The following is a 16760-nucleotide window of genomic DNA, read 5'->3' as shown; positions in this document are numbered from 1 at the left end:
CTTTGTTAGGAATAGTGGATGTAGCTTGGTCCGTAAAACTTTATTTATTTATTTATTTGCCATTTGTTAACTGGGATAATTAAATTGAGCTAAAGCCCTTTTCAGTGGAGGCCCTGGGAGAAAAGCTCCACAATTATACACAGAAAAAATAATACAACACTCTCCAATTTTCTGAAAAAGCCACACCAGTTAAACATTAGAAGGGTGCAGGACCAGAGCATAACAAATTTTGAGCACTCCCTGTGAAAGTTGTTAAGGTAGGGTCTCACTCTAGGCAGTAAAATCTGCCTGAGCATATATAGAAATTATGACAGTTGAGTGGTCAAAAAGAAAGAGATAGGAAACAGTCTCATGATCATTTTGAACAGTGGGTTCATTTTTTTCATGAAGACCATATAACTGAAATGGTAAATGATGTTTGTCTTATACCAGAACACTCAGAAAAGCTGAACATCTTTTGTAGTGCAACTTATCCTTTCAAATATGTAATGAAGAACCTTGTCAGAATAAGAAGGGAGAGGTATTTTATGATTATATGGAACTGGCTATTAAAAAAACAATACTAAAAGCTATCAGCACTCTCCCCCCAAAAAACAGAAAGATGCAATGAGAATAATTTTCAATATCTGGCAAAATAGACTGCATAGAGTCATAGACTGTTATTAGGTTAATGTCCCAAGCTGCCTTTCTAAACTTACACAAGTTTTCCCAAAAGAATAATGATGCTCTGCATCCAAATAGGACACTGAGGGTCAGGCATTTATAAGCTAGTTCTGTCCATAAGGAACATGGGTGCCAGGCCCAGTGTAAATGTCCTATTCCTCAGCCACATGTCTAGGCTGTGCTTAAACTGGGTAATGGACAACTCAGCTTCACATGGATGGGAAGCCTTTTCCACATGAAGGGCAGTCTCTAGGACACATATCTGTCTCTGTAGCATGTTCTGTTTAAGTCACAGACAAAATTCAGGTCCCTAGACCTTGTATTTCTGGTACTTTTTGAAATACAAATATGTAGGAAATTCATAAGTGTGGGGTTTGTGGATGCCTTGTAAGCCAGACATAGATCACCCCTCAGCAATCTATAGGAGACTGAGTAGAGGGAAAAAGCTTCAAGATACTCTGTATAAGGCAGGTTTGTTTTGCCTTGTATTCTTTTTATAAGGAAAATTTGAGGTTGCTTTAGTTGCTGCACATGTGTGTTCAGGTACATACAAAATGGAGAATTGTACTCTACGATTGTCTGATAAGTGCAGAGTACAGTGAGATAATCACCTCTTTGGATCTAGATGCCATACCCTTACTTATAAGTTGTGCAACATAAAATTATTTCCTCACCACTGTAACCACATGGTGGTTCAAGTTAAGGCTACTGTCTACATGCATACCTAGATACTTGACCAGAGGGTCAACTCTTAGGGGTGTATTATCAACATGGTAATTATCCAGGACAGCTGATTTCCCAAAGGGTACAATTTTGCATTTCTTAGCATTGAGTTTAAGACCATGGCTTTGGTAACATTTATTAGTCAAAGACAAAACTTCTTGAAGAGTGCGAGTGTCTGCAAAGGAGTTGGCAATAACCCCCAGCTTGCAATCATCTGCAAACTAAGTCAGCCATAAACCTTCAGCATTTGCTTCCATTTCAGAGAAATAGATGCCAAAAACGAGTAGGACCAGTATCAAGCTCTGGAGGATTACTCTAGTGACTGGCCTCTTGGTGGAGGTGATTTCACCTATGTTGACTTCATGGGTCCTATCAATAAGCCAGTTAGCTATCCAGCAGGTGATAAAAGGGTTTATACCTACATTAGTGAGTTTGTCTATGCCTGAGTAAATATTGTATCAAAAGGCTTGGCCAGGTCGAGGTAAGCTGTGTGCACAGTCCTATCTTCATCCAATGCTTTGGTGAACCCTCTCAAAAAAATCCACCAGCTTTATTAGGCATGACCTTCCTATAATAAAGCCGAACTGTGATAGGCCCAGAGTTTGCAGGTTACCTGTGTTCCCATTTATCATGGAAAAGACAAGTACTTAGATTTAAGTTTAAGAATAAATCTAATTTTAGAGAAAAATCCAAGGAGTGTTATGACATTGCTAGTCCAGTATGTCAGTAAATTATATGTCTGTTCTGAAATGAAAAAGGATTGTAACAATGCATCTGTGTACTTTAAGTCCTGTTATAAAAGAAGAAATGCTAGAATAAGAATTATTCACCAAGTAAAATAGTAAGTGGCCCTAACAGTTTTCCTCATGTGATTGCTTGACATATACAGAGACATACACACATACTCACATGATTATACTTGTGTATATTTATATCTATCTATATCTAGCCATCTATCTGTGTGTGTGTGTGTGTGTGTGTGTATATATATATATATATATATATATATATATATATATATATATATATGTTAAACAAGTTTTGGGAAGGTGTCACTTTCCTTAATTGTTTTCTTTTTATGTATTTATCCATTTTGAACATGAACTACAGCAATACAAGTAGAATTTGCTGTGACAAAAGGAGATACAGCCAGCCCAGCTAGTTGGAATTTTTTAAATAATTATATGTCATTGGTGAATATCAAAATGATTTATGCAAGATGCTTGTGGTAAAAAAGTATTAGAACTCTATGTCACGTGTATATCAAACTGCTTGTCCAGACGTGTGTTGAAAAGGTATTTGTAGAGTACTGTGTTTGAAATGTAACCACCTACTGGAAGATAACAGAAATGTACATGCACTATTGTAACTGTTTAAATGTATATATTGTACCAGTGGAAACTGGACTACAGGAGGCTAATTTTATTCCAGCAAACTTCAGAAAAATAACTGAAATTAAACTACTTTATGGCTAGGCTATAAAAGATGGTGAGGGGGATTCAATAAAGCCTACATGGAGTGATTTTTCCATGTAGGCAGAGTGACATGATCTAACACGGAAACCAGCAGCTGTACAATCCAGTAAACAGAGTAGAGGGGTGTGTATGAGCGTGTGGAAAACAGAAGTATCCATGGCATGCAAGTCACCCCATAAGCAGGTTAAATGCATGCAAATGAGGGTGTTTTGCAATCCAGGAAGCAAATAGGTATCCTTGCAGAACCCGTGTTGGTGTCAGAAGTGTACACGGAAAATATCCATGTACACAAATTTAAAAATTGAACAGGGGCTATAAAAGCCCAATTACAAGGTCAGAAATGTCATTGCAGGCACTCATATGTACAAAACTATTCCCCGTGAGTCCAAAAACGAATGCAAAATAATATGCAATAATATATTTTTTAATACCCATGTGCCTTCTTTGAAGGTTGGGCGCTGGACTGGCAACTTGACACTGTCAAAATTCACTGCCAATCATTAGTGGACCGGAGGTCCGCTGTGGTGACCCCTAACCGTGAAAAGCTGAAAGACAATTTATTTTTTTAATAGCCATATTACATTTACGCAGCAAGCAGCAATGTGCAAACATGCTGTTATGCAATATATATATATATATATATATATATATATATATATATATATATATATATATATATATTTATATTAAAATGTTTAAAAAGTGAAAATAATACATATGTGAGAATAATGCAGTATGTGCAATGGTAGATTTCAGTGTTTGCTAATGCAGTATGTACAATGATAGATTTCAGTGTTTGCTAAGGAGGCAGGTCCTAGAATTGTGAAGTATTCAGGGTATGTGCAAGGATCAGTATGCAAATGAGCTGGGGTTACTGAATAGCAAAAATGTGCCACTGTGTCTGCAGATAAAACCCATGTAGCCCCAGAACCTTTTTGGTGTCAGTAGAACAGTTAACAGACATGAAAATGGGGTATGTTACTATAAGTTTAAGCGGATTGGAGCCTTAGCACACCGCTCAGCTCAGCTAAGCAGGAAGGTATGTCCTGTGCTGCTAAGCTTTGTTTAGTTGCAGGGCACATGTTTTAGGTGGTTTAAACTATGCTAAGCGTACCTGTGCATGGGGGTGTATCCAGGCTGGTGAGCAGTGTTTACACCAGCGCAGCAGGTTTGCATGCCATGCAGCAGTGCTTAGCAGGCAAGACAGTTTAAAAAAAAGGAAATAGTCTGGGAAAGCCAATCATGTATAAATTACTGATAAGCCCTGTTCCACTGACAATGGGCCATTCAAACCCCCCAATGATCTACCTGGCAGATGGAAAGCATCATAGTTAGCCAATCACAAAGGCTGCATCTGCAGCACACCACTATAAAGTATGTAACACCCTACAATCTGATTTTTCCCCACATGCTCTGCACTCCTGGAGTACACACTTAGGAATTTTAACTGACAGAACGATAGGGATTGCTGATGCTCTGCTACATCTGTATGTGCTAGAGGCTGAGCTCATTGCTGATGCTGATAATAGGCCTAGACTGAGAAGTAGAAGAGTATTCAGGCCCAGGATAACCTTCCAGGAGCTACATGAGCTGGAGATTTTAGAGTGCTACAGGGTGGACAGGTCATACTACAAGAACTCACAAAGCTTTGCTGCCCTCAATTCAGACCCAAAGCCAACACAAGGGAACCCATCCCAGTGGAAACAAAATTATGTATAGCCCTTAGAATACTAGCTACAGGTACTTTTCAAAGACCAAATGGGGACATAATGGGGCTCTCACGGGCATCTGCATCCAGGGTACTCCACCATTTCCTGGCTGTCATGCAAACACATGCTAGCGAGCACATTTATTTACCCCACACCCCTGAGGAGAGGGTCAGCAGTATGTGTCTCTTCCACCATGTAGCACATTACCCTGAGGTACTGGGTGCTATAGACTGCACTCATGTCCACATCAAAGCACCACCCAGTGAGGAGGGTAAAGTCTATGTCCACCACAAGGGGTATCTCTCCATCAACTGTCATGTCATGTGCAATGCCCAGGGCATTATCATGATTGTGTATGCTGACAAGCCCTGGCAGTTATCATGACTCCTAAAAAGGCACCGGAAACCAGCTGGTCCACTCAACAGAAGTTTAATCCAAAATGCACACAAACACAGTAGTTTAAAAGCACAAAGCACATCAAGCACATTGATGTGCTTTGCGCTTTTAAACTACTGTGTTTGTGTGCATTTTGGATTAATCTTCTGTTGAGTGGACCAGCTGGTTTCCGATGCCTTTTTACAGGTTATTAGTAACTTTTGGGCATTTTCAACCACTTTTATATGTTTATAGTTATCATGACTCCCATATCTGGCATGGATCACAGCTGTACCAGATGTTTGCTGGGGGGATATCCTGTATAGCCATCTACTGGGGGATACTGGCTACTCACTGGAACCGTGGATGATGACACCCATCAGAAATGCACAACCCACCTATCAAAGAATGCTAAAATGTGGCATATGCACAATCTGTGAACTTCATAGTGTGTGTGTTTGGGTTGCTCAAGTCATGGTTCCACTGCCTCAATATATTAGGTGGAGCCCTGCAGTATTCTCCAGCCACATGTGCACAAATGTTCATGGTATGTGCCATGCTACTCAATATGATCCTGTGGAAACAGCTGCAGCAAGATCATTACAGGGACGGGACACACAGCCCCCCACCAGTACCAAGGTCCCCACAGCCACACCCACTGGAGGACATGGCGGAGGAACCCCCTGAGCCTGTCCCTATAGGCAGATGTAGACATGCCCAGTATGCCCTCACCTTGGAAAAGAAGTAATGCATAGCACATGCACTGACAACCTAGTGTCCTAGGCACTGACATCTCACTCTGACTCACATACATAGTAAAAAGGATGCCAGCCACACCACATAACCTGTACCTTACCAGTACTGGCTGTGTACTGCATACATCAGAGTCAGCCCTGAAGCACTGTTATCTCAACTGCTGAATTCACAAGGTAAGTCAGTCTTCTTTACAACATATGTATGGGGTACTGGACCATGGTAGCATATGTATGTACCTGCTGCATGTACGTAAGGGAATAAAGTGGGTTACTGGACTACCTATAGAGAACTAACAGCTATGTGGGACAACAGGAAATGTCTGTCCAATACTGGTTGTCCCATAATATGCAGTAAACCACAAGGCAGCAAAACACACCGCAATATGCAAGGGAAATGCTAAAGAGCAGTGTCATAGGACAGATGCATGACTATCAATGCTAGAGTCCCCTACCCCCAACACAGCCATGCCCCTATACAACTGCAGTAACAGTATGTTTGCAAGGTTATAGCAGCAGACCACACAATCCCAAGGCTGTCCCAAACAACCTGGTGACATGTTCTATTTCCCCAATATGCAGGGATCAAAGTTATGTCTGTCTGATGTTGATAGTGTCAGGACTTAAACTTCACTTTCTGGTGGCTGGTGTGTCTTAGTGGGCTAAGTACATTAACATGGTTGATTGTGTTCATTGTTTGAAGTTGGCTGCATCTACAGTTTTGCATGTGAGGTATTCCTATGGTAAGAGTCCCACAGACTGTCAATACATCCCTATTTGTTACTGCAAGAAAGCTCAACAAAGCCAGATACAATAGAGAGACAGTGGGTCACAGCTATGGACATTACACATGCTCTGTGTAACCTAGAAGGTGGTTAGTATAAAAGCAGGTTGTAACAAGTCAGAGTAGCAGCAGGATGTAAAGGCCATCATGTAACTGTGTCAGTACCTACATGTTACTGGGCACCATGTAGTAGTATATTACCAAAAATACACAACTGTCTGAGGAGCAGAGCAGACATATAGGGTGGAATGAAGGACATCCTGCTAAACATGTACAGTCAGAGGTGTGAAGGCTGTAACCCTGTGTGTGGTGTTACATCATGTACCCCAGTCACAGCAAACCTACAACTACTTAGAGCAGGAAATATGGAAAAAGCTATAAACAGGAGTGGGACAAAGGCCCACATATAAGGAGAATGATTAACTAGTGCCCATACAAGTGTAGAAAGTGCAGAGAATAACAGGTCTTGCAGTAACATGGGATCCCTGCTGTGTATGGAGTCTGTAACTCACATGTCTCTCATCAGTTCCTAATGGCAATCAATAATGATTTGCCAGTGATGTACCAGAAAATCACAATGCTATGTAAAACATACCAGACATATGATGCAAAACCCTGTACAGTCTATTACAATCTGTACACACACTAGGTATGACTCAGATATTATGTGCAGGTCACAGCCAGGGAATACCTTGGACATAATATCAGGGAGGTGCTGGACTGTTGAATCAAGTGCAGCAGCCAATTGGCTGTAGCACACAAAATCCCAGACTGGAGTACAGGTAGGTCCGGCCTGGAGTCACCTTGGAAGTACTGATGGCCACACTGAGCATGCTCCTACACTTAACTAATTTCGGCCCATGTCTGATACCTCATTTGCCTAAATAACTGAGATGTGAATATATCTCTGTGCATACAGACAGTTATGTATATGTACCTGTCTCTCCGGTATCCCCCTCAGGCATGATTACCCTTATCTATCAGTATACAAGACACACACACACACACACACACATATATATATATATATATATATATATATATATATATATATATATATATATACATAGATATATAGACAGATGTAAATAGCCACATAAAGGTGTAAAGTGATGCAGTGCTGCAGCGACTTGTACACTAAATGTAACCGGTGGAGCCTGCAACTAGTGTTGTGAGCTATAGTGTATAAAAGTATGTAGGTGGGCATTCTAGTCTGACATAAGTCATCTTGTGTGTGTGTGTATATGTAGACAGTTCCCATACAGCAGTACAGACATGTCAATCAGGCCTATGTTTGTGCAATGGCCAATCATTCTATGGCCATGTGACTAGCATCTTCCACAACAGTGGCCTCCCTGTCAACAGCTGCTGATATCATCCACCTTAACAGCACTGGCAGACACATTCAAAACATATAAGTTCCATGGTGCATGCAATAACTAGGGCTATAGTATATACTACTAGATAGGTAGGAGTTCTAATCCCAAAAAGGGTAACTCTGTGTGTGTGTGTGTGTGTGTGTGTGTGTGTGTGTGTGTGTGTGTGTGTGTGTGTGTGTGTGTGTGTAAATATATCCATTTGCATCAGTGTGCCTATCTGTGTGCAATGGTTATACATTTTAAGGCCCTGTGCCTACCTGTCAACCCCCCATTGGCCCCCTTTACATGGCCTGCTGATGTCATCCACCTTAAGAGCACAGGCAGACACTCTCAAAACGGATAAGCTCTGTAGGGCATGTAATAATTTTTTAGTGCTATAGTGTATACTACTAGATAGGTAGGAGCCCTAATCTCAGAAAGGGCAACTTTGTGTGTGTGTGTAAATATATCCCCTTGCAACAATGGGCCTGTCTCACCTATCTGTATGCAATGGTTATACATTTTAAGGCCCCGTGCCTACCTGTCAACCCCCTATTGGTCCCCTTTACAGGGCCTGCTGATGTCATCCACCTTAACAGCACGGGCAGACACTCTCAAAATGCTTAAGCTCTGTGGTGCATGCAATAAGTACTTAGTGCTATAGTATGTACTACTAAATAGGTAGGAGTCCTAATCTTAGAAAGGACAAATCTGTGTGTGTGTGTCTAAATATATCCCTTTGCAGCAGTGTGTCTGTCTTTCCTATGTGTGTACAATGGTTATACATTTTAAGGCCCTGTGTGTCTCTGCTGGCCCTAATAGCCCACATGTATGTAGGCATACATGCTCTCTGCCACCACCTACATTTGTAGGTACAGAACACACAGGTGACACATATCAAGGGTAGCATGCCTTGCCATGTGGTATGTATGCAGGATTACACTGTCTACCCCATTGTTCCTGACACACTGTTCTATACATACTCACCTAGGTAACCATGCACATATAAAGCTGTACCTTGCTGGTGTCATATTTTCTGCTTTGCTACCATACCATTCTCAGCCACTGTATTGCCACCAAGTCTCCACAGTGTAGCCATACAGACTCCTGGAACAGAAACATACAAAGTTCTGAGAGACACCTGTCAGTCTGCAATACTTCCTGCCAATCTAATAACATGTAACAAACATACAATCTTTTGATGTGTACTCATGACACATGCCAGCATACAGCACCTGTGTTGGCATAACACTACCACACTAAAAAATGTCATGTAATATACTATAGTCATCCTGTGCAACAGACACATATTTGCATGTCCTTGCATTGATGGTATGGATGGCAGGGATGTGACACAAGTATCATTACATGTACAGGGTGTGGTGTGGGGTGCCAGAGGCCTAAGCTGTTCCAAACAGGTAATCTTGTGTGTGAGAGTCAGGAAAGGGTGCTGGTCAGCTGGGCCATAGAGAGGTGCCATGTGTGTGTTGGTGACCTGCATGTGAGAATGATGTTTGAGTGTGCGTATATACACATTCAAGTCATGTGCTAGCCATACATGTGGGTATATTGGACAGCATTCAACTGTACATGGCAGAATGGACAGTTCACCATCTCTGGCCATGAACACAGGAACTGGCTCTGCCAGGAGTGGCACTGGCACCACCATGCCCAGGGTCAGATGTGGTACTAGTCACTAATGGTGACTGGTGTCTGCTGGGCCTGTGTCCCTCACAGGACCACCCAGGACCATGTAGTGCTGAAGGTACTGCCACAACAGGAACGTAAGTGTACACAGCCACGTGGACTGTCAGTGGATGTTGTTGCTGACCTACGGCCATGTGTCCGATGCCATACTCCCACCACATGCTCTAGCAAAGGCAATGTGCAGTCAAGGACTGACAATGTCTCACCCTACTGTCTGTCCACTACTTTAGTGAAATGCGGAAGCCCTTACAAATGCCTTCTATGAACACCTCCAGGACTGCATGGATTAGGCAATCCCAAATAAAACCAAGACTCTTTCCACAAAGGGAAACGTCCAGTCTGGTGGACCCCAGCCATTAACAAACTTTACAATAAGAGGAGAAAGCTATTACATGATAGAACAAAATCCATAAAAGGGAAGTCACCCCTGATCATTATTAGTAAAAAATTACGAGCACTCATAAAATCAACTAAGGCCAATTTTGAGAGAACAATTGCCATGGATTCAAAGGACAATCATAAGGCCTTTTTCAGCTATGTTAGGAACCTGGGTGCAAACTCCCAGATATGCTCAGAAGTAGTCCAAAATGATACAAAAATCACTGAACCCACAGACATTGCCAACATACTGGCAGACAGGTTCAGTGCAAACTTCACCCCCCTAAAGGAGAGATAACTATCCCAGCCGAGTGTAGCCTCCCAGACATCTCAAATGCGCAGGTGAAAGCTGCTCTCTCTAAAGCTAAAAACAGCATCAATGGGACCGGATGGTGTCCCCGGCTGTGTGCTACACGAGCTAAATGAGGAATTAACCCCACACATAAGGCAGCTGTTTAATCTCAGCCTTACCACAGGATACGTGCCCAAGGAGTGGCGTACGGCAACTGTGGTCCCACTCCACAAAGGCGGCACCTCTACGGACCCTGGTAATTACCGCCCCATAAGCTTAACAAGTCTAGTCTGCAAAGCTATGGAGAGGATCATAATGGAGCTCATAAACAAAGATATAGGGGACTTGCAGACATTGGACCCGACCCAGTTTGGCTTTGTCAAGGGAAGATCATGCCTTTTGAACTTGGTCGACTTCTTGAAACAGTCACCAAGGCCATTGATGAGGAAAGGCAGTCCATACAGCCTACCTTGACCTTGCAAGGCTTTCGACACAATACCCCACTGGTATTGTAGAAAAACTTACCAGCTTAAATGTAAACCCATATGTCACAAGATGGGTTGCAAACTGGCTTAAGGACAGAACCCACAGGGTTAGAGTTGCTGGCGCTGTGTCAGACTCCAAGCCGGTCACAAGTGGTGTCCCACAGGGCTCGGTCCTTGGCCCCTATTGTTTGGCATCTACTTCTCAGAAGTACAGGCCAGCATGGGAGGACTTTGGCTGACAAAGTTTGCAGACGACTGCAAACTGGGCCATAGTGGAAAGTGCATCGGACACGGATATCCTTCAGAAGGGACTCACGGAAACAGATAGCTGGTGCCAGAGCCATGGCCTGAAGTTAAACGCCAAAAATGTATAGTCATACCCTTCGGGAAAAACAAGGTAACCCCAAGCTACCATATAGGTGGCAATCCACTAAGCACAGAAGAGGTTATCAGGGACCTGGGGACCCAGGTTGACAGTGGCCTTTCTTTTGACACTCACATTGCTAAAGTGGTTAGAAAGACCTTCTACATTGCCCACCTGATCATGAAGGGATTCACATCCAGATCTAGTGAGGTCATTGTTCCCCTGTACTCTTCACTTATCAGACCAATGATCGAGTACAATGCCCCATTCGGGATGTATCTCACCCGACATCTGCAGCAATTGGAGAGACCCCAAAAGTTCCTCACCAAAAGGATAAAGGGACTCCAAAATCTGTCATATGCTGCCAGATTGAAGAAACTCCAGCTCTATTCAGTCGCATACCGTCTGCTCAGAGGTGACATGTGCCTGACATACAAGGCCATGTCCAACCCGAATTAATGGACATGCTCCACCTCAAAAATCCAAATCCACCAAAACCACTAGAGCAAGCGACTTAAACCTTAGCACGGATATAAATAGGACATGCTGGAGGGATAGATTTATCACTCAGAGACTCCCTATGCTGTGGAATAAAATCCCGGTCCATGTGAGGCAGAGCACCTCGCTGACTCTGTTCAAGAGAAATCTAGACCTGTGGATGGGAGATCGTAGGTTTACCCTGGGAATCATCTCTGTGTCACTGCTGGACAGAGGCACAACAAACTAATGGGCACAGTATTTTTTCATATAAGGGGTGGCATAAGCCACAAAAATTTGGGCTAGGCTTATAAATGCCTTAGGGCAGATAGCCTAGTATAAACCTATGAACCTATGAACTTATGATGCATGGCATCACCCATGTGCTAGAAAAAGAACTGAGACAAATGAACACGCCCTCACTGCACCACTTCTATTAAAACAAACCAAATGGTATTGATATCCACCTTCAATGGACCAAGCAAAACATAAAAGTTTTAAAAGGTAAAGCCTTCAGTTTTAATTTCTGCTTTTTGTCCTGCTCCTAGCAGGACTTCTTCAGACAAACAACAAGAATCAACAAATTTCCACTTTTTAAAATAAAATCACATTTCAATTACAGTTGAAATCACATTTCAATTAAAATGCTTAGTTCCCCGTAACGGGATTTAAAAAGGCCAACTCCCCAAGAATAAAAGACACAGCACATTTTGTACTTTAAATAGTATTTGACTTTGTAAACAAGTAAAACATGAAAGTAAGAAATGAAAAATAGTAAAAACAAAAAACAAAAGAAAGAAATATTCCCTTCTATATTGACAAATTTTAAATTTTTCTTCATTAATTATTGACACCTTGTTGGCAGACTTATTAGCAAAAGGACAAACTTTTGTACCATCGAGAAGGGCGTCTGTTGCTGAAACAATTCTGGACCTGAAGTTGTTTACTAAAAAACTTAATCTTGGCTATATTTTTGGCTCAAATAATCCAACAAATGATCCATTTCATGTTTCCAGTACATATTGTCCACCAATGCACCATACTTTGGGTTTGTTCGAACGTGTTTGTGAGCTAGATTTGTTTCAACTTCTGTCACAAAGACAAACTAGGAATAATATATATAATATCACTAGTGAAGAAAAACAGGCCCTACTCCTTGTCAGGGAGGCACATGTTAGAGTTATGCAACCAGACAAGGGGGGTGGATTAGTCATCATGGACATTGATGACTATATGGAAAGAATGGAAACACACACACACACACATGCATACAGGTGAGGTGCCACAACTACATTACACATATCACATCGTATTTCTGATCCCATGCACAACACACGAGCAGACTACAACATATACAGACAAGACAGGCCCTTTATAACAGGCACTGCAGCTATGTCCAGTTAATGGTGGCACTATTATACACCTGTAAGATAAGCAATATGTCAGTGTATATGATAGACCTACACCTAAACCACAGTGCACCCATCTTGACCATACTATTGTCACTTGTATAGCAGACTGGATAGACCTTCACAAAAATAAGTGCAAATATGTTATAGCTCCTGCAAATGCACTACTATGATTAGGGATTCAATGCACTTCTGTTAACCCCTCGGAAAATGAACAAACAAGTATCATACTCTGGCTAAGGATATCAGTTGTGTCTATAGCAAAATGGCAGCCCTTAACATTCTTAGGGTATATATGATCCATACAAAAGCAGTTTCACACTCACTGGCCACGGGACATTGGACTCCGGCCACACCTGATGTACCTATGGAAATGTGAGGGAGAGGTACTGTCAGCAAAAACAAATGTGGCATTGTTACAAGATAACATGTGCATATATCAGCATGTATACTTGGAACTGTGATCCTGCCCACATTGCTGACATTCTGAGTATGTCTGCACAAGTGTGCATTACAAACAACATGCAGATTGATCTGACATCCATGTACTAGTATGCAGAGGCTGCCACAATGACTGATACAGTATTACAGTGATGAATACAGGAGGCTTACCTGGATACTCCTCTGCTGTGGAAGCTCTGACACCCACCGCCACAATGTATGGGGTGATGGATGCTTGGGAGCTGGTGGTTGATCCCAGGTTTGCCAGGAATTCCTCTGTGGCCGAGATTGGTTGTTTCTGCTGCAGTACTTCCACCGGAGGCAGTGCGATTCCTGGCCACAGCAGTGGCAGTGGCCCTTTGCCATGCAGCATTTATTATATCTGTTTCCTGGTGTTGGACCTGCTTGTAACTTCTTTCCTGTAGCCCTACTTGGTTTACTACTGTGATGAGGTCAGTCCACAGTGCAGCACATTGCTCACAATTCTGGCAACTCCTGGACAGCAGTATGTTGTGATACAGTCTGAGGCCATCCAGAATCACATAATTTCCCACAGCAGAAAACAGCGGGTGCTTCCATCTATACATCCTTTCTGAAAAACAAGAAGAGGGGAAGACATCACAGGACCACATACATTGCTCTCCACTATGTACACACTCTGCACATCCAAATTGTCCTGCACTATCCTCCGCTAACTTCCACATCATACCCCACCATCTATCAACACAGTATGTATGTGGCTATCAGCAACATAGTGGCAATACCAGTTATGCCCCTGTGTGCTATGATGGAGTGTGTTGTATGTCTCCACTCTCATCAATGCCATCTACTGTGGGGTGTCCCCTATGGACAACATCCCAGTACCATGTCATACAGCCACTGTCCAACAAATATGTGTGTGTTACTACAAGTATTTGGGGACAGTCCAGCAGCATCTGAGTGATGCAATGACAGACAGCACTGCAAACATGCTGTAGGATATCTTCACTGTAGGTGTCTGACTTCTTCAGTACACATATGTTTGGAGAATGTGTATATGTGCCTAATATATGTGGACCCTTTGCCAGAAACATGTGGCTGTCTGGCAAACATTTGTACAATAATTAATGGTTGTTCTCCAAATGTAGGGAATCTGGCTGTCACATGCCATAAGCCTGAGGAAACAGTTATGTTACGGTAATATCTGTTACTGTATTCATTCCCTTACTTTGTAAGATCAATATGTACATTCTGTCACTTAGGTTGGGACTGTGTTCCCCCACTACTACTAGCTATGACCTGAAGTCCAGCTGTAGGGGCTCGCCAGGTATGCTAGCCATAGCAATCAAGTGATGAGATATGAATGTCAACTAAACAGTGACATAGGCAGAATACATCAGGGACAGTCAGGGACACCTCTACAATGTTTGAACTATTCCTGTGTAACATTCACAGACTGAAAGGAGCTGAATGACAGCACATCATGTGCTATGCCAGCTGTGTCCACTGTTACTTACTGTCACTATTGTCTAACATACAATCCAATATCATTTGTACAGGAGCCAACCATTGTAGGAGGGAGTGAGAGGGCTACAGCTGTGATCAAAGTCACAACAGGCAGAGTTGCAGGGCATGCCTGTAGGTGCTGGACAGCAGACTATCACCAACATGTCATTCCCAGAGATGTACTACAGGCCTAATGTTATAATCCCTATTTCCCATAACTGCATCCTCCCATCTGCGTCCCATTAAATGGGGACTTATATTACATACCTGGTAGAGTGCTGTAATCCTTTTTATGCAGAAATCCTGAAGAAAAATGCTTCTGAAATTGCAGCTTGTCTTGTTAAAGCAAGTTACAGACCTGTTTAACATAGGAAGCTACTTGCCTTTTGTAGGTAATACTCATTAACAGATGATAGCCGGTGCACCAGTCTGTGGCTCAGACTTGTTAATTGCATCCAGAACAGCTGGGTTGCAATTTCATTAGCCAGTGGCATGGCACAACAGTGCTATATTTAAGGCCTTCATGTAGGCCTTGGCCCCTTTCCTAGTCTGTGAGATGGACATTATGGAGGTGTGGAGACTACAGCATCGCAGTGAGTAGGTAAAAGTACTGTCCACTGTTGAGATTTATGTGGCATGTCCACAGTTTTGCATGCTATGTTTGGCCATTGTGAAATGATTTTCTGGTTATGAGGCAGTTCAGTATTAAACAATGTGGGTTGAGGTCAGTAAGGGGGAAGACAGATGTGAGTGTCATGCATCATATGCATCAGAATATGCATGCTGCTGCAGTAGCTGTTGGTCTATCAGCTGTGTATGTTTGTAGGGGCAGACTGTGACACATGTCCCTGTCCCCTGACCTTTGTCCCCCACCCCTTTATGTATAGGTGTTGTTTAGATCCCTTATTCTAGGGGGTTGTGAGGTATGGTAGGTCTTTAGCAGGTAGCTAAACATACTGCTGCATATGCTGCAGGTTGCAGCTGCTGCATTTTGTCCAGGAGTCATACTGGAGAGTGTGAACACATTTAGAAGACAGCAAGCTATATATGTCAGTGAGGGAGCAGTGTCAGCTCTGTCATTACAGCAGAGCCAGTATACCCATAACAGTCCAGGTGAGGCATGTGCTTAAGGTACATATGTTATGTAACAGTGCCAATCAGAGAGTAGTTGGTGATACTTAGGTAGCCTATACATATTTGTGCAGTGTGTCCCTAGCTACAGGCCTTTGATGTGTTAACATGGGTAGCAGTGAATACAGTAGCAGCAACCTGTTCTGCTTAAAATTGCAGATACTCAGTCATTATTTGTTGTATTCACAATCATATAATTGAAGTGCAACACACTGGATTTGAACCCAAGACTGAGGGTGGCAAAATGTACAGCATGCTAAGAATTTAACAGACTGAGCTACTGAGTCAATACTACAGCAGCTGTATTTGCAAGATATATGTGCATGCATACAGCCTGTTACACAGGATTTGCATTAGCATGTGTGTTCTGATGGGTATGATGTGTCACACTGAACTGTCTGTCATGATTTTCTAACCTTAGTCTGTACTGACTTGCCAGTGCTTCAGCACACAGAATAGATTTTGTGAAAACCGTGCCAAAAGTTGGTATCACAACTGTGGACATTCTGCAACAGTCTATGCAGTTGACAGCTATACCTGCTACCATAAGCATCATGTACATCCATCATTATTTATTTGGCTGTGTACTGGTTTGGTGTCTGCATGACAGTCCCAAATACACTGCCAATTTTCCCATTGTATGTACAAGAAGTTTGTCATTGGCAATCAGGATATGTTTATGGAAACACCTCTTTTACTGCAGAGCTGAGTGGCCTAGTGGTTTAATGCACTATGTTGTAGTTGACAGGACC

This window comes from Protopterus annectens, chromosome 16.part0, assembly GCF_019279795.1.
Source record: "Protopterus annectens isolate FY-2018-M chromosome 16.part0, PAN1.0, whole genome shotgun sequence".
Lineage (NCBI taxonomy): Eukaryota > Metazoa > Chordata > Ceratodontiformes > Protopteridae > Protopterus > Protopterus annectens.
Note: the sequence above shows the minus strand (reverse complement) of the source record.